The following is a 25,273-nucleotide window of genomic DNA, read 5'->3' as shown; positions in this document are numbered from 1 at the left end:
ATAACTGCAATATGTTTTTAAAATAACTAGAGGTAGCCTACTTTTCCAATAACATGTGTATTACTGTAGATGTTTATCTAACTAGGCCGCAAAACATACTCCTAAACGATTATTGGCAGTGTTTATCCAGAGCAGCAGCGGTGTTATTAGGAAATCAGTCACACTCTTTGGATGTTTCCTCGGCGCGCGTTCTGGTCGGACTGAGATTGTGCTCGCAGCGTCGGCCGCTCGCGCCGGTAGACACGCGCCACCCGTTCCCCGTTCCTGCTGCCACACCCCCTTTCTCACGAGCGCTGAATGGTACGTCCCGGTGATGCTGAACGTGTCAGACAGTGAAAAATCCGTGAAGACTTGAATTTGAATCCTAAGCGTTCAGAATACAACGCTCCCTTCGCGTGCGTGTGCGCTTGTGTATACGAGCTGCCGCATCCCGTTTCACTCAGCATCCGCTCTCGCGCGTTTCCCGGTAACCGAGCACCGCGCTCCCGCCGCCTTACCGGAGCCACCGTGTCTCTGACCGAGGCGCTCTGCCTTCTGAAGGATAATCGCCCGGATTCGGTGCCTGAGCCTTTCCCGACACATCTAGCAGAGATTAAAAGAGCTATCCGGGGATTTTACACTGAATCATGCTCAGCGTTGACGAAGGTAAGCAGCAAAACCGGTTCTCCGTAACTGCGTGTGTTTGTGGGTGTTATACGCTGAATACAGACGTGAATTCAGTTTCTCAAACGAATGACTGCGGTCCGTTTATGTAAGAAACGCGTCTCTTTTTCTTTAAGGAGACCGTTGAGAAACGGAGAAACCGTTATAAGGCGGCTGAGAAGAAGCTCAGTCGTTTTTTCCTGCGCAGCACATCTGTGTAACTGATCCGAGGCTCCCCCTGCCCAGACATCCACAATCAGGCAGCCGTTAAATGGCTTTGGTTTGGTTCCCATCCATCCGGCCGTTAGACTTTCTCATTTTTAGAGGCGAGCTTTCCCGCCGTCACCGCGCGCAGATCATTCTTGACAGTATCGACTGGGCACGAGACACCAATTACGCGCTGCTTGTGAACTTGACTGACTGAATGCGACCTTTACGGTCTTTTACTCTTTAATTGTGATAGACATTTCAACGAGTTATGTCGGAGAATACAGCGGACGGGTCTGAATGAGTTTGAGGAGAATTCACCGAGAAATTTGCCCACGGTTTCGCGCACGACCGGGTCACCTGCACGTCTCGGCAATTGGACTGGTAAATATTTAAATTTCACGGGATTTTCTCCGTTTTAGTCGCGTATACAGACCACCCCACCAGCTGCTCGAATCCGGTGTTATTCAAGTGTTGTTCTCCGCTTCTCCGTCAGTGTGTGAGTTTTCTGCGACACATCAGTGCGTTATTCACTCAGGTCCCCTAGAGAGAAACCGCTGGTAACACTGGGAGAGTTGGTCGAGAGTTTGTGACCATGCTTTTGATTTAATTTTTATGATTATACCAGAGGAGAACGAGGGAAACAAGATTGAGTGTTTGTACTGTAGTACTTATAACTGAACACTAAATAAATAATTGAGTGTTTTTGACGTTATAAGCAAAAATACCAGGGCACTCCCCTTATTTACATAAATATATTCTTAAAACGTATAGAATTATAATGATTAACAAATAGTTTTCATGTGAATTAAAAAATGCTTATTAAAATTTGTATTTGTTAATATTGATTTTGCTTGTAATTTTATAGCTTTATCCTTCTGCAAATAAAAATCTCCTTTTACCTTTGCAGGGCCCCCTTTTCAATATTTTTCAGAAATTTGACCCACACACACATTCAGTTTCACACTCAATCACACACAAAATATACAAATATTTGCATATATAAATAATGTAGTAGTTTATTTAAACGTGATATGTCTTTCCTTATAAAGGAAATGTATGCATTAAAACTCACCGCATTAAGGACAAATATTTTTATGCATATTTAGAGGCAGGCTTCAGCACTTAGAAGACATTACACAAGTAATATCCAAAAAAAAAACATGATTAATTGGTTCAATTTTACTACTTAATGTATATTGCTCTCTGTTTGCTTGCTGAGGGAAACTGATGATTATATTTTTAAGATTTTCTAACAGTTTGATTGCTGCAGATAGTTGGAAGTAATCAAGATATGTTTGCTATATTGCCCATCCCTGAACGTCACATAAAATAAGGGGAAGTGTGATTGGTGGTTTAATATGTTGTTCAGATGGCCCATTCTTTTCTGAATTGAGGGTTCTTGAACCGATTAAGTATACACTAGATGTAATGCTAATGGTCTTTAGCTGGTGATACTAACAGTCTATAGTGAGGGCAACAGTGCACACTATATGGTTGAGCAGGTATACAGAGAGAATAGCATTTGAGGTCCATTGCCAGTATCCATACCAGCGAGTTACAGCCACTTCGAACACTGACTTATACTAAGCAGCATGTATAAAAAACAGCATGTGTTATGGAGGTATAATACGTAATGTTTAGCTTGGTGCTGGTGCATTAGTGGATAAGAGTTTTTTATTTATTACAACATAAATCCAAGTTTGGGTTACAGAAATCACAGTCCTGCTCTATCACTAATGTGCCGTCAAGTAAGACGCCCCAGGTTGCACCAGGCGCATTATCTCAGCAAGTGGTTAACAGTAAGTTGTGAAAAGCAGGTGCTAAATGGCAACTATGAACATGCAGTATTTATGTGCTGGAAAATGGTGCGAGTGTCGGCACCAATAGCCTTGTGGTTAGTGCGCCGACGTATAGCGCAATTGTGCTCACAGCGACCTGAGTTCGATTCCCATCTTGAGGTTCTTTGCCAATACACGCTCCCCTTTCTCCTCCCAGTAATTTCCTGTCATCTCTCTAGTGTTCTATATGAATAAAAAAAAAAATGGTGGGAGTGTTTGTTTGATATGTCAGTCTGCCATTGGTGAATTAGCCTGGAATTGTTGTTAGTTGTGACCTATTCTAAAGTCTCGTTATTATGCTAAAATATCTCTGAATATTGCCTACTTTATTAGAAAATGCCACTGAATTGAATGTAAAATGCCTTATCATTTGGCTGCTTTTTTCTCTCCTGACCTTTTAATTAATATGTATGCCTGTCCATATTTTAGGAATTTCCATTACCAGGGATAACAGATATTAAGGGTCTGACTTTGGCTCGAATGCCTTGCATTGTGTACTACTGGTAGCAAATTTCTTAATTTTGTGTGGATCATTGGGATTGGAATCATCAGTCCAGAATGTTTTAGATTTATTGACATATCTGTTGATGACTCATTTAGACCTTAATGCAATGGCATATTTGGCATTAGATGTCTGTGTTACTCATATTCTAATCTACAGTATGTCTAAAAATATACGCTAGGGCACACCTTTCTTTTACCCTTCCCTCTGTCCCTATCTTTGTCTCTCTCTCCTTATGATGTAGAGGTTTAGCAGGGATGGTAGCTACCCACGCTGGCATTAACCCCCTGCTATGCCTCACCCTCTTCTAACAATAGAGGTAAAGACCCGGAGGGGTTCCTGCCTGCTCTCCCATTCTCAGCAAATGCTACAGTACTGCGTTCAGCTTTCATTAACACCACACTCACTGGGAGAGAGCGAATTCTGAGAGTTCTTAGCTTTCTGACAGGCTCCACCGGCTTGGGAGGCTAATACATCATAGGCTTGCAGCTAGTGCAGCCCAGGGGTACTATTGTTCGACGTTTAACATTTATTAACCAACATTTTTAGAAAAAAACTACTTGTTGCAATAGTAGTCAATTGATTTTCTGTTGAAAATAACCATTATCTAAACAATGCTGAATACATATTTTAACAATGCCTGAAGTGAGTTAGTGAGGTGTGGGTAGTAGTGGTTGACCAATATATCGCCAAAGCCAATATTGTCCAATTTATCAGCCAATGTGCAGACACACAAGAGCACCCATCCTTTGTCTTCATTAGTTTATTGTCTTGTTCAACAGTTCTGTCTAATAATAAAAAGGCAAACATTGTGATATAAGTAATGCACATTTATATAATTTGAACAAATATTTGAATCCCTGTTAAACATTTCATTCATGCAGAATTCAGCTGAAAGGTGCATGTGAAAGGTTCAATTGGATGTGGACAGGAGAGTTCAGCTGTCACTGGACACACATGATTGAGCAACTTCAAACTAGGGCTGTGTGATACAGACATAAAATACTGTTACAATTTTTTTGGATCAGTACTTTGATTTCAATTTTAATTACAATTTTGAAAATATTTTCCTACACGCTTTACATTCGTAAATGCATTTCTGTGTTTATGAAATAGAAATATTTTTCTAAAGAAAACCGATTTGAGCTTTATCACAAAGCTGTTGACTAACAGCTAAAGTAGTTGTGGCTTTATTTATAATATTTGTGGGCACCATATCTTTAAATAAATTATATGTGATAAATTAATGGTATGTTTCCTCTTCCATAGAAAACAGTTATAAAGAAAACTTGAAAGTTGAAAAAAGTTCAACTTTTCTAAAAAAAAAAAAAAAAAACGCTCTACATCAGGCGCCTTTTTGACAGCTGACCAATGACAAGCGAGTAGTGAGTCGTTTCCATAACAACAAAAACAACAAGAAAAAATTAAGAATATATCTGGTAAAGATAGATTGTACTAGTTTAGGAACACAAAGAGTTGTATGATATGAGCACAAAACTCTATCTAGTCTAAAATATGCCACAAACCGTGTATGGAGCTCCTGGACTAAATTGTTGTAAGCACCATACTGCTTCCTTCCCTGTATAATGTCTCACACCCACAAACGTCGTTGTGAACCGTCATTCTCCTCCACGTTAACTTCAAAAGGGCCAACTTTCTCGACATTTCAGCAGCTGTTGTTATAGCAAAAAAAGATTCCCTCGGCTGCTATTTGTAACCGAAATGCTGCCAGCTTTTTTTTTTTTTTACTAAAAAAGCACTCTTGTCAACTTTTTCTTGTCAAAAAAGATGCCAAGTGTGAACACCGTAATTCATTAAGAAAAAAATATTATAAGACTAAATTTGGTACAAACTATATTACTAAAACATACTATCTACAAGAAAAGAAGATGAACCCAGCAGAAGAACGCAAAGCATTAAGCATTTTCTTTATAATGGTTTTCTATGTGTGAAAAACCGCTTAACGTAAAAATATTGTCTTTCCATTTGGACTATGGTGCCTTTATTTTAGCAGTGGATAGTGTTTATGATGAGAAATATGTGAAAAAATCTCTGGTTGTTTTTTTAGGACATTAAGCCATGTTAAGCATTTTAGAATTTCCCCGATTTGATGTGTTATGCTGTTCTTGCAAACTACCTTTTCTATATCCAAAATATTCGCACTAGTGGATAGGTTAGGTAAGAGACAGTCATTTAGCATTTAAAATCTCTGTTCTTCATAAACTATGTTCATTAAGTAAGCTGTGTTCATTTAGCATTTAGTTATTAGTTTGTTTGCATAGCTGCAACTATGTAATTATGGCAGTGAATACCACAATACTGCCCTCTGACCATCACAAACTCACATAAGGCTTTATCAAGTGATGTAGTGTCACAAGGGGGAATATATTGGACCTCATTACAGATTAGCCACCGTTGTCAACTGGCCTCAGCTTTGACATTAGCATGTTAGCACTACTCCCTCATGTCTGGATTAATACTGTACTGGAAACAGGGGATTAAGCAGCATTTACCCAACCCAGATCTGCCAGTCACACAGCCGGTAATTATACCAGCTGTGTGTCTTTTGCTTAATACTTCAGTGCAGTTTAAAGCGCCGATGAGCAATAACCAGGGGACCAATCGCCGGTGTGTTTTGCTGCATATATCTAAATACTTCAAGGTTATTTGGGCTTTATTAAGGTTAGAAAAGGCAATGTATTCAGCATGGAGGAGTGGAAATTTTGGGTTATTATAATAGGGTGAAACCTGTTATTACACTAATAGCTCTTTTGAAGAGGAATTTGCAACAGCAGGATGTTTATTTGCTTGTAATTGTACGTTGAAAGGATAAATTAGAATTTTATATGGATTCAAAAACTCAGCAATGACATTATTGTGGGTTCAGATCTTATGTATTTTGCATGTTCCAACTGTTTGAATTATTTATTAAAAATAATGAGGTTTATAGACCAGTGTTCACAAGAATACACTATTTACAGTTAGTAGAAAATGCAGAATCACAGTATGTACAGTAGCCCTTTTCTTTAATATAGATCCATGCTGGGACTCCGAGCTCTGTTCTTGGGTAATTATATTTCTGCCCCCCACCATTCTTGTTTTTTTATCCTCTTATCAGACCCCAGTTTGAATCTCACTCCTTCTTTACTTCCCCTATCCTCCTCTTATACCCTCTTTACTTTGTAAGCCCCCCGGCTTTTATGCCATTCAGATAGATTGTAGTCTTTCTTAGGAAGGTGGTAATTTTCACAGTCTTGACCACCCCCCTTCTCCCTCCCCAAACACACTCCATTTCAGTAACAGTGAGCTAAAAGTCATCCCACATCTCTCCGTCTCAACCATATTCTTTCTGTTTCTTCACATGCCTCTTCTGTCTGTCTGCTTTCTTACTCCTTTCTGTCTGTACTTCATTATAGTTCTCAGCATTATAGCTTGGGACTGATATTATCCCTGAGATAACTGCGATGTCAGAATAGATGCAGAGTGTTTTATCATACAGTTTTGTGGCTTGGCTTTGGTGGTGACTGTTAATCACAGGATACGTTCCAATAGCTCGGTAGTGCCCTGTGAACTGGACTACACAGGCTGTTAATCTTAACATCGTAAGTGAGATATCACTTGACATTGTAGCCATTGTATATGTTCAGTTCAAGGGACACTACTAACAGCATATCAAAGATGTGTACCTCAATATGTGACTTCATACTTCATACCTTTGTATCACACAATGTTTAATTCAGCTTAATTGATCTCTTTTACTAGCCAGTTGTGCATGTGTTTAAAGCACAATATATGTGACTGCTACTGTGACATTATGATACCATTATGATAATGTTTATACACATAAACATTAAGAAAACATAATGTACTCTAACCATTACCATCTGTTTTCATATCATTGTCTATAGTAGGGATACATGACATACGAATAACATACTGGATTTAGCCAATATTAAAGATGTTTGTTTATTTGTCTCTATTGATTGATGCTAAATAATTGTTTGCTCATTCCTCCCATTTTTACATTTAGATTACATTTTAGAGGAATATTTCAAAGCCTTTGTAATTTAATAACATTGTTTAATGTTGTCTTTAGTAAATATCAAAGTGAATGTTTTTTATGGTTTTTATAATGTACATTATAATTATGTGATGCATAAATTCACCTGTAGCATTTAAAAAAAAAAATTTTTTTTTGATACATTAGCCACAACATGAAATTATAATTAACATTTTAATATTGTGTTTCCCTAACATCAGTGGTTTAGAGTGTGACATTTTAAACTACATAAAATATGTAACACTCATGAATGTATTATATTTTTATATTTGAAAATTTGGACTAAGTGAACTTACAGATATCCATATCTGAGTTTGTATAGGGTAGTAATCATTGTATAGTTTTATAGACTTTTAAGAAGACTGATGTCATTTTGAAGGCAGAATCCTCAGAATTCCAGAACACTGAATCTCAATTTAGTTTCTTTTTTATTTTTATTTGTTGATGTTTTTTAAGAGAACATTACATACCTTGTTCAATTACACTAATTCATTATAGAAACTGTCTTCCTCTAAAAATAAGCCCTAGAAGTGTGTGATAAATGAGGTTTCTGAGGCACCCTCATTAAGTCTCCGATATGTGTGAGCTGAGAAGCATGGACCCTCATCATTCTCATTGTCTTCCTCCAATATGTGAATAATGTGAGTAAGATTGAGCATGTAGAACATGTCTCAGCGATGACCAGATTGACCGAGCGGCCGCGCTCAGTGGAATGATTATATTCATGTTTTTAGATTTTTCACTCCTAGATATTTGATATGCATGAAAAACCACAACACATTTTATTTTACGTGATGGAAAGCAAATATTCTCTGTCTACGCTGCTTTATCCTCCAGCACAAACATATTATGTGAATGATATTTAGCATATGTCACAGCAGACTGTAAAAATGCTTTTTTTCTATTGGTTTAACCTTCTGTGCTTTTTAACCTTACTATGTGAATGTATTGCATTTTCTATTGTACGCTCTTTTTTTGATAGTTGGCAAATTGGAAACAGTAATGTAACTCTCTATCTACTTCTGTATCAATTACACATTTCAGAAGGACTGAAAAGGCATAATATATTGGCAAAAAAGCATCCTCTCACTCCATAGGTCAGGCCACACATTTCCATCCATTTTAAAAAGGTTACGCTGCCTTTCAGTACAATGGGTAAAAAAGACGCATTGTCCAACTCGAGCACCCGTAACAGTGCCCAGCAGACATGGCCGTACAGCTTGATTTAATGACACATCTTACATTGCAGGTTTAGAGTAATTAACATACTGATGAGACATTTTGGAATATATTCTTATTCTAATCAGCAGACTCATTTGCAAAGTAAGAAACATCATACAGCAGGGTGCCGGGGCTGGTTACTTGTCATTTAGCAGACGCTTTTATCCAAAGCTGTGTACAGTACGCTAATTTCAGGAGTGACCTGGGGTCGGGTGTCTTGCTCAAGGGCACCACATTGATGATGGGTCACAGTAACCTTCCAGAGTGAAGCTGTCCCCTGCTGAGGTGTGAACCTGCAGCCCATGTACAGTAAGCAGGTTGTCCAGCACAGTGGAGAGGTGACAGGAAATCATAGGAAGAAGTGGGTGGATTGCGTCTGGAACTGTCAAAAGCTGGATTGAACCCTTCAGATTTTTAACAACACACCAGGAGTTTTCTGCAGGGGGTCTGTGAGCCCTAGGTGTCCTTGATGGCACTGCAAAGGGTCTGCCAATTATTGTTTTATCTTATATGTGACCCTGGACCACAAAACCAGCCTTAATTCACTGGGGTTTATTTTTAGCAATAGTCAAAAAAACATTGTATGGGTCAAAATGATTGATTTTGCTTTTATGCCAAAAATCCTTAGGATATTAAGTAAAGATCATGTTCCATGAAGATATTTTGTAAATTTCCTACCATAAATATATGAAAACCTAATTTTTGATTAGTAATATGCATTGCTATGATCTTCATTGGACAACTTTAAAGGAGATTTTCTCAGTATTTTTTTTTTTTGCACCCTCAGATTCCAGATTTTCGAATGGTTTAATCTCAGCCAAATATTGTCCTATCCTAACAAACCATACATCAAAGGAAAGCTTATTTATTCAGCTTTCAGATGATGTATAAATCTTAATTTCACGAATATGACTGGTTTTGTGGTCCAGGGACACATATATAAAAAAGGGATTAAGAAATAGTTCAGTCTAAAATGAAAAATATGTCACTTATTCATACTCATTTTGTTCCAAAACCTATATTACTAGCATCCTTTCTTGTCTGTAAAATGGAAGTCAGTATGGTCCAGTGTTGTTTTGTACCCCTTTATTGCATACAGAAAAAAACATGAAAATATATGTTTGTGCTCCAAAGAAAAGTTGTTTTCAGATTTGGAACAACATGCAGGTGAATAAATGACAAGCTAAACAAAGCTAATTTTAAGAAGCTGCAGATGCTTTACTGTGCCTTCCACAAAAAAAAAAAAAAAAAAAAGTATAATTAAAATATACAAGTATTTGACTCATCGTAATTATTAATGGCCTCCCAATGTACGCATCATTACAGAGTATATAAATGCATTAATATAGCACCATATGTACTTTCGAAATCTGGTTTAATGTGCATAACTAAGGTGATATTGCAGTAATTTATCACTTTGATTATGAATATTAAAATCCTTGATGATTCTCTTAGCTGATGCTCACACTTGTCATTCTCTAATGCCGAGCATTTGCTGTAACAACCATTTCTTAAAGAAAGCTCTCTGGCTGCATTGATGAAGCCCATCGAGTGATTAATCAAGCACATGGGCAGAGTTTTGTCACAACACAGTCCTCTAATCTGAAGTTCTTGAGCCAAGCTGTAATTTAAGTATGATTGGGTTTTAGTGCGTTGAGATGATTAGGCGTTTGGGAAAGAGTTTGCTATCAGTGAGACAGCCTTTAAAACGGGCCCTGTCAGGCTCTCATCTGTGCCACTGCAGGTGCTTTGTTAACCTATAATAAGGGCACTTGAACGGTTCACCTCAAGGCCGGACTCCAACTGGCCACCTGTTGTGGAATGATTAGGGGTAATTGTAAGTGTGTGTGTGTGTGTGTGTGTGTGTTTAAAGAAGCCTTAAGCCTGTAAAGCCCTCACCTAATCACCTGTAACTGCTTAGCCAAAGATCTGTGACTGATTTGTGTGTGAGATCCAAAGCCCCGTAGACCTGATCTGATTCAACTGACGTTTTGTTTCCCTTCAATGCTTCTGACATGGATTCTGTTAAGAGAGCTTAGCCCTGCACCGGAAATAAAGCCTTCTGAACCATAAGAAATATTTTATTAAAGTTCTTCTCATTTAATTTGCTTCATTTCCTCAAGCTAAAGTCAGTTTTCCCAGTGCACTCACAAATATCTGTTTGGCATTTTTTGTATTCCTTCTCACAAATTTGCATTGCCACTGCATGCTTAATGCAGAGTCTTTATTTTAATGACACTTCTGTGCTTGGGTCCCTTTGAATTGATGTGACCTCACAACAATGACACCCTCAGTTTCTATGGCAATGATATCAGTAGCAATGTCATGGTGATCAAGCGGAGAAAATGCAAACGGCTGAATAATTCAACAAGTCATCTCACCACACCGAATCAGAGGGGTCGCCAATGAAAAGTGTTTTTCATCTGAGGTACAAAAAAAAAAACATGAAAAATGAGGGGTCTTTGTAAAAGAAAATATAAAACCATCTCACTGAAACATTGTTCACTTGATTTTGTCACTGGCCTCATAAAGCTGCTCATTTAAATTTCATATTCTGTATTATTTAATAAATATATATTTTCACATTCTGCTGCATAATTAATGAAGCAGTGCTCTTTTTGTCTTCATCCAGCATGATTATTTTGGAGGAATGTGGCAGCGTTGAAATATCACGACGTGAAATTCTTATTAGCCTATGAATTTTTGTCAGAGCCACCATTTGCATGCTTGACATTAAGTGTTTTTGTTGTTGTAGAGATTATTACGAATGTGTGCCGGGAATGAAGACATTCGCTGAATGAAGCACATCAGGGTCACGGTGGAAATGCTGCGGAGAGGTGTTTATTTAGTATTAAGAGACCGATCAGACTGAAGAGGTTTTGGAGTAGCCGATGGGTCAGTCTCTATCGTGCTAGAGTGCACTGATAGTGCTCTACGGGAGCTCCTTGTGTGTCTGTACACTCGTCGGGAGTTCTCCAGGAGATGGGGGTTGAGGAGGTGGAACAAGAATTTGGAGTGTCTCCGAGAGACCGTCTATTTGGATGCTTCATCTTAGACCTCATCCGTTTCTGTTAGATTGGAGAAGAGAGCGGCATTACTTGTCGTCTTGTGCAGCCTTAGCCTGGCGAGCATGACTCGACTCCAGCTGTGACGCGTCTTCAGTCTTCAGCCTTCAGCCTTCAGCTGTGTGTTGTGGTGCTGTCCAAGGTGCTAATGGAGTGTGTGTCCTGGAAGAGCTCTCTGGTTGGTGCACAGAGAGCTTGATTTAACATGACTTTCTTCTGACTAGATTGTGAGTAGCTTTGCATAAAACAACTAGGTTTGAACAGCATAAGTTATTAGCTAGAGATTTAATTTCTAATTTAGCTACAATTAAAAACATTAAATAAAAGAATATTCTATTCAGCATGGATGCTTTAAATTGTGGATGTGAAGGCAAAGACTTTTGCATTGTTACTAAAAAACAGAATTGAAGAATTGAAAAATGGCTGCTAAAATTCAGTTTTGCCACCATAGAAAAATAAATTACATATAAAAAAATATAGTACATTGTAATATTTTGTGTGACCTCCTGTAAGTGTCAGTAGTTCTGCATAACTGATGGAACAACTAGGGATGCACCATATCGATTGTTTCAACTTTTATCAATATTTCACAATATTACTGTTTACTGTATTTTTGATCAAATAAATGTAGCCTTCGTGAGCATAAGAGACTTCTTTTTAAAACCATAAGATCTTTTGAACAGTAGTTTGATATTGAGAATATGTTGGCTTATATTGAATATTTATTTGTACATGATCATTTCCCATATTTTCTTTTTTATTACTTCTGCTGCCCTCCAACACACACTTTATCTTTAAAAAAACTAATAATTTGAAAACACTGTTAAATGTAATCTTTAGCAAATCCCAAAATGAATAACTTTTTCAAAAATGAAGAGTTTGGTTCCAAAACGCGATAAATGCCATTAAAAAAAAAAAAAACTATTCTGCCAAAATCAGTATTGTATCTGGTCGGTATTGAAAAGTCAATTTTTAATTTTAAGCAAAATGCTATATTCGCAGAGTTATTAGGTCATGTTTTCTCCCTTTTTTTCCAAACCGCAACAAACGCCATACACCCTCCCAACCAATCACAGTGCACCATTCCACACACTGTTAACAGTAACAACCAATCACAGTGCACCATTTCACGCACTCTAGACAGTAATGGCGGTGCTCTGAATACACCCGGCATCCTAGTTTTCCTCATCTGCTTTGTACTTTGTGATCAACAAACAGCAGAGGCTGTCATATGTGGATCAACTTACTATGATGTGTATTTTCAACAGTTTCAATATGAAAAAAAAACTTTTATACTGATTCAATGAAAAAAAAAGTGTCATTTTGGCGAAAAAATAATAAAATGTTATAATAAATCTTTGAAAATCAAAATCTGGATTTGAATTTTTAATGTTATTATAACCTAAAGATGCTATGTGAAAGTTTGAAACAGAAAATAGTGGTTTTCATATCGCCACTTTCTTGGTAAAAAAAAATTAAACAAATCTTTACACAAACAAACCAAAAACAAATCACATAGTTTTGGAACCAAACGCTTCATATATTGTACAAAAGTGTTGAGTTCAAGTCCACCTTGTCTAATCCCAAATGAGTCCAAGTCATTAACATATTGAGTTATTATTATCTTGTTAACTTAATTTTATGTTGCTTCTTATCTTTCATATTACACATGATGTGGATTTGACTGTCTAAAATGTCAGAGTCTGTGTCAGTTTTGAGCACAAGTCCACCTGAGAGTTCATTGATCTGAGTACCCCAACTCTGCTGTACAATATAACGTTGTTGAATTCACTAGTATCATTTAAAATAATTGGTTTTAGTTTTAATTTTAGTCAAACTGGTATATCATTTTAATATCAACCATTTATACACCATAACATTCAAAAATTAGTAGCTTATCGTCCAGTATTCAATTAATATTGGTGCGTTCCTAGAAATAACGAGTTTGCAAATGAAAACGTTCATCTTCTTTAACATGAGAGAATGCTAAAGGGAAAAAGAGAGAGAGAAAGCAAATTCAGTCTCACAGTGAGAGAGCTTTTTAGGCTGACATGAGCTTTTTATACAAATGAAACTGTCTACAGCTTTTAGTTTTTAAATGTGTTTCATCCAATTATTTCACATTGAGATTTTTTCCAAGTGTGTCCACTGGGATAAAAACAGGGATGAAAATTATATTTCTCCAAAATAACTCTAAGCTCAATTTGGTTTCCACACTTGCATCATAAACTCACTCCAGCTTATGAAATTATCGACATATTTATTTCGAACCTCATGAGATCAAGGCTGAGAGGACAATGCTGTAAGTTAAATCTGAAATTCAATCTTAATTGAATTGGCTCATTATGCGAAATTCAGCAAAATTATGCTACATGCAGAAAGAAGTTGTTCACAAATGTGAAGCAGTATGAGTTGGCTTCAAAATGTTTAGAAGGTTAAAAACGCTTAAACTTGAACCACTCTCATTCAAAAACCTCCGGCTTCTCAGTAACACATGAACGGCTGAATTTATGAAAGCATTTACTGCCAGACTTCTGGAGTAAAATGTCTAAGCCTGTGATTTGTAGAGGTTGTAGATGGTTTCCAGTCCATCATACGAGTAGAAGTACATGTGAAAAGGAAAAAAAAGAAAAACGTGCGATTTGCTGCAGGTGGTGGTAAATGCAGCTTGTATTCAAACATTTGAAAATGTCCAAGGTGTCAAACAGGAGCGTTTCCAAAGGTGATTTATGCATTAGAAATATGAGGTCCCTCATCTTCCTGCCTCTGTCAGTGACTTTTGTCGCAGGGTCTTTTAGATCAATGCAGAACTGTGAAACTCAACAAAGACAAATTATGGAAAGGGATCTCATTTGCGATACGCCGCAAGGAGGGGTACTTCATTTATGGGCAGAATTAATAAACGCATTTGGAATTTGAATCGGAACATCCCCACGGGCTCTGGATTCTAAACATTCCATTAGTTTGCCGGAATGCTGTTGCTCTTAGATAAACAGACTCAGCTGCAGCTGAGTTTATTTATTCCTGTCCACCAGCTCGTAGAGATACGCCGCTCGGAGGAGGTGCTCTGGTTGCAACATTAGTATGCAGGTCCGGCGCGATAGGGCTGGCGATTAGCTTAGCGGGTACTGATCCGCACCAGTAATGTGGTGAATGGGGGTTCGGTCCCAGGTGAGTGTGATCCATGAACTGGAGAGTTACTGAGATCACAGTGCTGTTCTATTACCATCGAGCCCTTGAGCAGGACACCGAACCCCCGGGAAACTCCAGAGGCACTGTCCTTGCAATTAGTGTACTGTCACTTCGGATGAAAAAACCTCTAGTTAATGTTCCAGGTAGATGGTCTGACATGAGCAACGCAACTGAGAATCCCGCTCTGGGTAAAAAGAATTGGGGAATATCTTTGATGCATGACTGATCAAAACAATGGTGCAAGTTTGTTCTCTTCACTGTTAAAAGAATGCGAGGTGCACAGGGTGGGGTGCTATATTGCACTGTTTTTCCCACAGTGAACCTGTAGGCGTATGCACTTCCTGTGTTCTGCATTCTCCACTAAAGACTCATAATTATGTACGTTTGTATTCTCATGTTGATGTCGTTTGTACATTTGGTGGTTGGGATTGTTTGTGTAGGTATGTACGCATCCCCCTACTGTTTTTGCTCATCTTAACCAATCCCCTGAGAATAACTTGATCGCTCGTCTCTCCCATCTATCGCCGTTTCTCTCTCTTTCTCTTTCGAAATGCAAATTTATTCCTTCACTCGTTCTTTGGTTCTGTCAGAGTGGGTGCGTAGGAGGGAGAAATGGCTTCTTGGGGAGATGGGATAAACGCTGGTCTGAGATCAGTAAAATGGAGACATCTGGTAATGAGAATGACTTTCTTATGCCACCGAGACCTTGCTATGTGGAGCTTTTTTTTAATTGACGCATTGAAAGTTTTTTCAAAGTAGACTTTCCCTGAGCCGAAGATACACTTTGTTTTCCAACACGGAAAATCACTCCACATTAGTGTTTTGTTTAACCTGGTTTAAAAAAATTCACTGCTCTGTGCCAGGGCGTTTCAGAGGTGCGTTTTTCGAAAGGTAGCAGTTTTTGGGCGGAGTTTCATTAGGACGATTGATTGAGTATTTCAGAGTGCAGAGCAGGAGTTCATAGCTGAATAAATGCCAGACCGAAAGAGGCTGTCCCAGTCTGTCCCCAAGCATAACGGTCACCTCAGATTCCTCATCTCATGAAGGAGAATCGAGTTTGAAGGATGGTTTTCCAGAGAAGGCAGATGTGATGTATATGTCACCCCGTCCTTTAATTAGTCAGCAAAGACAAAGACGTTATTGCTGCACACCTCTGCTCTCTAGTCTTGGTGAGAGTCAATTCAAAACAAGTAATGAAAGAACAATTGAGAAAGAAATGAAAAGGCATTGGCACAGAAATGGCAAGAAATGATGATCAGAAAGAAGGGGAGAGCGTCATAGGTAGAGAGAAAGAAAGAGAGAGAGAAAGCTTTTTAGGTTGACCGTGACAAGGTGAGAGATAATGATAGAATCCAAACCCTAGAGAGAAGTGTGTGTGTGTGTGTGTGTGGTATTGGGGCTGATATTCATCATAGCAGGTCGGGTGTGTATGACTTTAGTCATCTCTTTTGTCTTGAAGGCTCCCAATGAAAACAGGTATTGAGGAAAGTTTAAGGGCAAAGCACACAGGCCACAGGTCAATCTCTCTCAACACACATACAGATTCTGTCTCTTTTTTTGCCAAGTGTTTGTGGTTTGTTATGGTTGTCGATTATGGCCGTGTCTAGTGCTCGCTCAAGCGAGGGAGAGGAACTTAGTGCACAGAGACACTGAATACAGAGGAAGAGAAGGATTTGGCTCTGGGTCAAAACTCTGTTTTTTTTTTAACTCACTTAGACAAGCATGCCTGTTTAAAACCTCTTTAATCTGATCTCTAGAAATTTGACCTTTTATTAATAATTGTACTTTAAGCTTCAAGCTATGTATTCATTTTGATGGGATCTGGATATAAATAGTTTTTATTTTTATTTTTTTTGCAATATCAAATTTAGCAGTTTCATGAATATTACAGTATTTTTTAATTTTAAATTAAATTAATAACCATTTGAAATTCAGTGCCAATGGGTTTGTGTCTCATCAAATAATTTTGTCATGATTTATGAATGTTTAAAATAATCCTTTCAAAACAATTCTATAATTCATTTACATCATCATTTTCCTGTGTGGTATTTTACACATTTTAATTTGGTTTTGTATGGTTTAGTACAATAAACATGCATGTAAATGCTGTAAGTGCATACAAATAAAATTTGTGTTCTGTTGACAATTTCATCACTGTTATTATTTTTTACTATTTAATCATTAAGCTTTTTATACATACTTGTATATTTATATTTCTGAAATTATGGTCATTGCAAATAACTGTTTCATTGTGAATATAGCAAACATTTCTGAGCCTTATAATCAGTTTCTGTTTTATCATGAATAATTGTAACTATAAATATTCTACATTATCAATTATAAATGTGCATACATTCATAAATCTTTTTTCAAGGTTTAATCGTGACTAGGCATTAATCTTTACTAGGCTTTTAGTAAAGAATACAATTTTTATTATGATATGTATTATTGTAGTTTATGTATGATTTAATTTATTTTTATTGTGCATTTTTTTATAATGCCATTTTGTGGGATTTCTGTGTGATTGTAAATTTTTGTAACCAATCAGAGCGCAGCAGGCTCAGTTTTGTGAGACCGCGTTGTTTAGTAAATCACTCTGTTGACATACGCACCTGCTGGATGAGAGTGTAAAGATGGAGATCACACCCCAGCGACATCTAATAATAATGTGCAAAAGTCAGCCCCAGGGAGCAGGAAAGATTCCTCCCAGCATTCTCTGACCACAGGTGCGTGTCCCCACCTGCCTTTTAAATATGAGGCCGCTTCGATGCAAACAGGGCAGAAGAAGCATTGTCTCATTAGTCTGGAGTGCTCCAATAATTCTAGGTCTGGGTTGCGATAGCTATTTGCTTACCGCTTAGTATCAAATTGGCACAAGTGATGCGATTGGTTCTCTGGTGGAAATGAGATTTGCATGTTTTGCGCTTATTTACTTTCGAACATTATCAGTGGGCCAATGAAGGAAATGGGCTTTTTATTATCACAAAGGTTTACAGATTTATGTCATTAGTAGCGACACCTGCAGACTCTCTCAGTTCATACTCACACTGATGTGGAAGAGAGAGGAAAAAACAAGAGAAGGGGGAGAGAATGATTTTCTCCTCATGCTCCTTATCAGCACTGAAGTGTTACGTTCAGCCCACAGAGAGACAGACAGCAAGAATAGAGTCTAATTAAGTCTCTTAGTGATCAAAAAGTGTGCAACTGTCTCCAGTGTGAATGACTCACACACATCAACACACACTCTCTCTGTCACTTCATCTCTCTCCGTGGCTTTCTTTTGTTAGCCCTAACAAATTTGCATTCTTTAGATGTTGCCTTTATAGCTGCCTAAACCGAGCACAGTGTGTGTGTGTGTGTGTGTTTGAGCATAGACTCCTACGTTTTTTACCTTGTCAGCAATTTCACAATTGGAAGCAAAAAATCCTATTTGTCTGTTGCTCATTAGGGGACTCTGTACAGTATGTGTGTGTGTGTGTGTGTGTGTGTGTGTGTGTGTGTGTGTGTGTGTGTGTGTGTGCATGCATGACACACATTACATCCCTTTCGTGTGTGAATCGGTGTGACTGCCTTCGGAATGATCAGAGGCCGACGTCCGGTGATTGAAGGGGAATGTGGCACAAATGGAGCTGTGTGTCCCTCTGACCAGAAATGAAAGCCAGTCGCACAACACCATTGAAGTCTGCCCTCCAAACATAAACGCATACAAATTTACATACCTTTCAGACATATTTTTCTCTTTCTGTGCTCTCCCCTGCTGCTACAAACACACACACACACACACACACACACACACACACACACACACACACACACACACACACACACACACACACACACACTCAGAGACAGTAAAAAATGTTTTCCCTGCTCATTATTTATTCTAATTCAAAAATAATGATGCCAGCATATATTGTAGGCTACTAGGCAGGCACACACACACATACACATCATGTGTTGGCCTAGTTCTGATCATAATGTTTGGCTGGTGATGAATGCTGGATTCTCTGTTTTCAGGATTAGTCCTGTAGGGGGTGTGTATAAACATGACTGTCTTTGTGTGTATGTGTGTGTGTGCGAGTGTGTGTTAGATAAATGATAAGTGATTTAACAGTAGCCAAGCAAACAGATGTGCCTCATCTGACTGGAGTGTGTGTCTGTGTGTGTGTGTATTTTACAGTATGTCTGTACCTTTTGTTTAATGAACTGATTTCATGGTAAATAATTGAGTGCCAATAAAAATAATAATAATTTAATTTAATATAAATTACATTTTAAATATATTATAGAAAATAGCTGTTTTAAGTTTTTGTAATAAATGTAATAAATGAACTTCATTACTATTTCTATAAATATTTCATTACTATTTTTACTGTATTTTTCATCAAATAAATGCAGCATTTCCTTGGGGAGCATTTACAGGCTTTTACAGGTGCTGTGTGTATCATAAGGGCCTGTGTATTATGGCGTTATTTTAATAACAAATGTCGAGAGCGCATTATTGTAGCGCGAAAGCACATTAATATAATGCATGAGCGCGAATCTCTCCGCTTGCACCCGGATTTCCTTTGTTCTCACACAAAACCAGACGCGCGCACTCAGATATGCGCACTTAAAATGTGTCTCTCCTCTTGCTCAGACTGTGTCCTGTGCACTCACAAATCTCTATTTGCTCATGCGCTAGATATTAATTCTTTTCGCACCTGAATTAAAAATATTCAAAATTAAACAGCCAATCAGCTTTCAAACATGGATCTGTAATTTCTTTACAATTTAATACTACTTACTCATAATAATCAAATAAATCAATCGGGTGTTTGGATGATTTGGAAATAACCTTGTTTAACAGTTTGGTAAAACCTATCAGAACGATTTATCTAAACACAAACAAAAAAAGCATATGAAGTTCTTGTGGTCATATATGTATTGTGTACTTGGATTGATGCACAATACTTAAAATACTTAATACCGATACTTTGGAGACCAATATAACACTATAATGAATTTCACATATTTGTCATACACTATATTATATTAAATTCTGTGTGTTTAATGCATTTACAGTCAATGTAATTACATGTAACTGTCATATAACTGTATATTCACTTATTTAGAGGAGAGTACCATTGAATGTGTAGCTAATATGAAGTGGGTTTTCATAAAAAACAAAAACAAACAAAAAAAACAAACAAACAAAGCAATTAACTAAAATCAGAACTATAAAACACTGAATTAAATAATAATAATAATAATAAATCTCCCAACAAATGTACAAACAGCAATGCTATCAGAACATGTATTGTGAACATATCTTGCATCATTTACATCTATTTTTGCAGTTGATGTTGATTTGATAGGAACTGAGAATTTATTGCAATGATTTTAAGTTCAGTTGAGGTATCTTACATACAATGACATAACATTGATCTTTTAAATTAAGTCTTTAGAGCCATAGACTATAATATGTTGTTTTTAGATAAATTGCTCAGAGACCAACCAGGACAGAGGTTATATGTACAAATCATCCAAGCATCCAATAACCCAATTCCTAGCTATTTCTAATATACAGTAATCGATAATCGATTAATCTATATGTGTTCGTGTGGCTCAGTGGTGCGTTAGCAGCACAAAAGGTCGTGGGTTCAATTCCCAAGGAACACACATACTGATAAAAAAAAAAAAAAAATGTATAGCCTGAATGCACTGTAAGTCGCTTTAGATAAAAGTGTCTGCTAAATGTAAATGTAAAACAGGCGACATTTCATTAACATTGCTAAATATTATTAAACTGGAAATAAATTAAAGATCCATCTTTGATTGTCAAAAGAATTCTAGGTTCACTTCCCTCCCATTAGATTTCATGCACTTTCATCTGTCAGTCGTGGAGGTCTGATTGGTTAAAGCTTTATTTATATAGAACCTTTTAAAACAGTGTTTACAAAGTACAATACAAAGAGAGATGCATATGTGCATTCACAGAAAAGAACAAAATACAAACATAAAAGAGATAAAGTAGGCCTATAGTAAAACAATGTACTATAACCAGTTTATATATAAATACAACAATAAAAAAAATTAATGAAAGCCTGAACAACTCTCTTTTGAGACTACTTTTTAAAAGTGCATAATAACTTTTGACAACATTTAATTCAGGTGTGAAAATAATTAATATCTATAGCATGAGCATAGAGAGATTTGCGAGTGCACAGGACACAGTTTGAGCGAGAGGAGAGACACGTTTTAAGTGCGCACACTCTCACCGGGCGAAAGCAGTGTGTATCTGAGGGCGCATGTCCAATTTTGTGTGAGAGCAAAGGAAATCCACGTGTGAGTGGAGAGATTTGCGCTTGCGCATAATATTAGTGTTTTTTCGCGCTACAATAATGCGCTCTCGACATTTGTCATTAAAATGACACCATAGTGTATGTGTATACAAATTTTAAACATTTAAAAAAAATGTATTAGTAAATTAGTGTAGTTGTGTAAATAGATTAAATGTGTTAAACTGTATTTATTTAGGATTTTCATAGGATGAACTAAATATTAGAAGGACATCGTTCCAGCAGCTGTGTGAAAAAAACAGTTTCACACAGTGATTGAAATATCCTGACTTGTCATTCCTTGTAGGACAAAACAATCTGTATTGTTTTCTTTCTTTATTTATGTGTTAACTGTCCTTCTCCATCTCTCATTGTGTGTGTGTGTGTGTGTACTTTCACTTGATGCTTTTGTCAGGTTATGGGATTCATAATTCATGATCTCGGTTAGCAGCATCTCTCGCTGTGAAGGGACCTTTCTTTTGTATTTAAAAACCTGTCTCACTGCCTTCTGCCCCCCCACCCCCTGTCTCACTCTCTACTTCTTTCACCATATTCGTGATTAACCCTCATGCTCAGCAAACCCAAACACCCACACTCTCCATATGTGTTCGGCTCACTCTCCACTGGATATCAATTTATTTTAGTTCAGGCTTTATTGAACATTTGTGTAATGTCATTGGAACACTGGAGTAGTTTTTGCCCAAAAACAACGATGCAATAACCATTTATTATGTATTAATAGGAATAATGAAATCAGTTTTGATAAACTGCTTGATAAACTTTCTCTCTTAGACACACATACACACACTTAAAAAGAGAAACATTTGTTTTAAGCTTGAGCAGAGCTGACAGTTTTTGAAGGACAAGCTTTTAGCTCTCATATCACTCACTCACACACACGCACATCAGCTAAATGGGACTGTGAGCCACTGCAGTGTGTGTGTGTGTGTGTGTGTGTGTGTGTGTGTGTGTGTGTGTGTGTGTGTGTGTGTGTGTGATGGAGTGTTTTCACTTGAGTCGCAGGCCAGAATTAGAAACACTTCAGAAAAGCCCTCCAGAATGAGCACACCCAGATACTTTAGCCTAACAGGATCGAGAGAGAGAGAGAGAGAGAGAGAGAGATATGGGGTGGTGAGGTGACAAAAAGCATTTAGATACACAAGAGTATAGAATGCCATTAGTGAGCGAGAGAGAGAGAGGGAAATAGATGGTTGGAGAGGTAATGAATGTGAACATATGAATACCGTGTACCTTTATTGACATTAGAATCATTTAATGCCAGCTCTGGCACTTCTGTCCTGGTTTTCATGATGAAGCAGCACATTTTCATTTGCTGAACAGTAAAGAACATAAGAACATCAAACAAATTATTTGAAAATATATTACAGTAATAATGTAAAATATTACAATTTAAAATAACTTTATTTTTATTTTATTATTTTAAAAATGGAATTCATTCCTGTGGTGGTGAAGCTGAATTTTCAGCATTGTTACTCCAGTCTTCAGAATCACATCCTTCATCCTTCATGATTTGATTCTAATTTGTTCTCAAGAAGCATGACTTATTTATTTATTTATTTATTTATTTTTGTGGAAACTGAATTTTTATCTTTAGGATTCTTTGAAAAATACACTGAAAAAAAAATGGTGTAGTCTTTTCACTTAGGAATGGCTAGTTCATTTCACAAACATCTAATAAGAACAGCAAGTAACACACTGAATTAAACTTTTTTTTTTTTTTTTTTGTAAAACACACTCCAGTAATCTTTATTTACTTCTTTGAAAAATATTATTTTAGTGTAGAAAGTTCAAATGGAATGGATAGTAAATGCTATATATTAAACATTTTAGTATATAAATTATCTGTATTTATTTTATGATGTCTAAAATTTACAAAGAAAACTACAAATGTGTGTACTGTGTTATGATGTAAGTTTCACAAACCTAAACTACACAACATTAGTTAACACAACATTACATAATTCGGTAAGCGAGTCATATGTTGATTATGTAACTGTTCTGGATTCAGACTTAAACAGACTGTTTCCGACTGTAGACTTTTTGAGTGATTCATTTAAAGTACATCAGTGTACATTCAAAATACCACTTCAACCTAGAGTGCCTTTTGGAATTTCAAGTCTTGCTGTATGTCTGACACAAGATATGACATATTAAATAAATATATATCCATGCTGGATGTTTTTATTTTAAATTACTAGTCTGTGTGTGTATGTGTCAGACTTTGGTTTTTTGCTGTATATAAAACTCACAAACAGTAAAATTATTTGACACCCACTGGACAAATTGATGAAAGAAATACTCTGTAGCATTGCATGTTCAATATGGCTTATCAAGTTAATATCAAGTTTTCTCAAGGCCATCTAGATGATAGAAAGGAAGAACACATCCTGTGTGTGTGTGTGTGTGTGTGTGTGTGTGTGTGTGTGTGTGTGTGTGTGTGTGTGTGTGTGTGTTTGCACGCTTGACAGCTGTTACTGCACTGGACTGAAATTGACCGTGTGCAGTGTTGGAGTAAATTGCTGTCTGAATCAGACCTCAAGATACTGTGATAAATCACCCCATTACCAATAGAGCTGCAACAAATGATTGTTTTGATAATCGATTAATCTAACAATTATAAGAGCAATTAATTGAATAATTAATAATTCATTGAATGATTAATCAGTAGATTTAATTGATTATTCAACTTTTGCAGTCACTTAAAATATTGAGTTGTACATATTCTAACAAATAAATAAAAATAGGGTAATCACTTTAGCTTTCGAAAATCATATCAATATAAATTACAATTATTATACAATTATTTTTGTAAATAAATATATTTAGCACATAAATTGTGATGACAGACAAGAGAGACGCCCTTGTTCACAGTTTAATTAACTGTATAAAAACTAACTGAATGATGCATCATTCCGCCTAACATCTCCTTATGGAAGTCATATGGATATGAAACAAAATAAAGGTGTTTTAGGATACACTATTTTATTCATAACATATTCTCTCTTAAAATACAGTATATTATAGGGTTATTATAATCAAGACAGTCCTGAGCTAGATCAAGCTTTAATCTCTGCAAACCAAACTACTTTATATACTTTTGTAATAATTATTATGATCAATAAAAAAAAAAATTAGCATTAGCCAGCTCCACAATGGAGAGCTGCTTTATAAAAGAAAATCAAGTTGTAATTGTAACTGAAAACAACACTAACTTCACACTCTTTTTGATGTTAAAATACTATAAAGCTGCTTTATTTAAGTTGCATAAAGTGCTATATAAATGAACGTGACGTGAACAGACTTAGCTGCATAGCTTGTGCAGTCATCTTCGCTTTTTTCGTTATTGAGAGGAAAGTGTGCAGCATACAGTATATGTAACCCTGGACCACAAAAACAGTCATAAGGGTCAATTTTTCAAAATTGAGATGTAAACATCAACTGAAAGATGAATAAATAAGCCTTCCATTGATGTATGGTTTGTTAGGATAGGACAATATTTGGAATGAAAATCTGGAATCTGAGAAAAATCTAAATATTGAGGAAATCGCCTTTAAATTTGTCCAAATGAAGTTCTTGGCAATGCATATTGCTAATCAAAAATTAAGTTTTAATATATTTACAGTAGGAAATTTACAAAATATCTTCATGGAACATGATCTTTACTTAATATCCTAATGATTTTTGGCATAAAAGAAAAATCAATAATTATGACCCATACAATGTATTTTTGGCCATTGCTACAAATATACCCCAGCTACTTGAGACTGGTTTTGTGGTCCAGGGTCACATATTTACATACTCATCTAAACACCACTCAGCAGCTTCAGGGTTAAGGCTAGAATGGATACAGCTGTGGAGGTCATCCGCACATCAATATAGCGTCATTTTTGTCACACTGAACAACAATAATTACTGTTTTTGCACTATTGTAAGGGGTAGGTTTAGGGTCGGGGTAAGTGTAGATGTTAATAAAACACAATCTAATAGGTAGAAAATTTCATTTATTGTTAGTTTCCGGTCATAGCTGTATCCCTTCTATTGGGTTTCATCTGGGAGGGCTGAATTGCAGTCTTGCGCTACAGCGCCACACTGGTCAAACTGCATTATCGCAGGATCTTACATTAGGTCACATGAGATCAAATAACTATTCGACAACAATTTTTTTTTTTTATTGTCGACGTTGCTGATAATGTTGACTAATC

General features: G+C 36.7%; 1 protein-coding gene across 3 annotated transcripts in view; it reads left to right on the top strand.

Annotated features, from left to right (window-relative positions):
- The first annotated feature begins 264 nt into the window (after window positions 1-264).
- The window catches only part of LOC109102647 (teneurin-1-like), a 138,227-nt gene continuing 113,218 nt past the window's right edge, over window positions 265-25,273 (top strand). For 2 of the 3 annotated variants that reach the window (XM_042723704.1, XM_042723702.1), the window contains exon 1: window positions 265-645. The gene's annotated coding sequence lies outside the window, so the exon portion shown is untranslated. Of the gene's footprint in view, window positions 646-679; window positions 1,234-25,273 lie in introns of those variants that run through there. The other variant, XM_042723703.1, reaches the window with a different exon arrangement.

The sequence above is a fragment of the Cyprinus carpio genome, chromosome B5, assembly GCF_018340385.1.
Source record: "Cyprinus carpio isolate SPL01 chromosome B5, ASM1834038v1, whole genome shotgun sequence".
NCBI lineage: Eukaryota > Metazoa > Chordata > Actinopteri > Cypriniformes > Cyprinidae > Cyprinus > Cyprinus carpio.
Note: the sequence above shows the minus strand (reverse complement) of the source record. Positions and strands in the feature narration are given on the sequence as shown.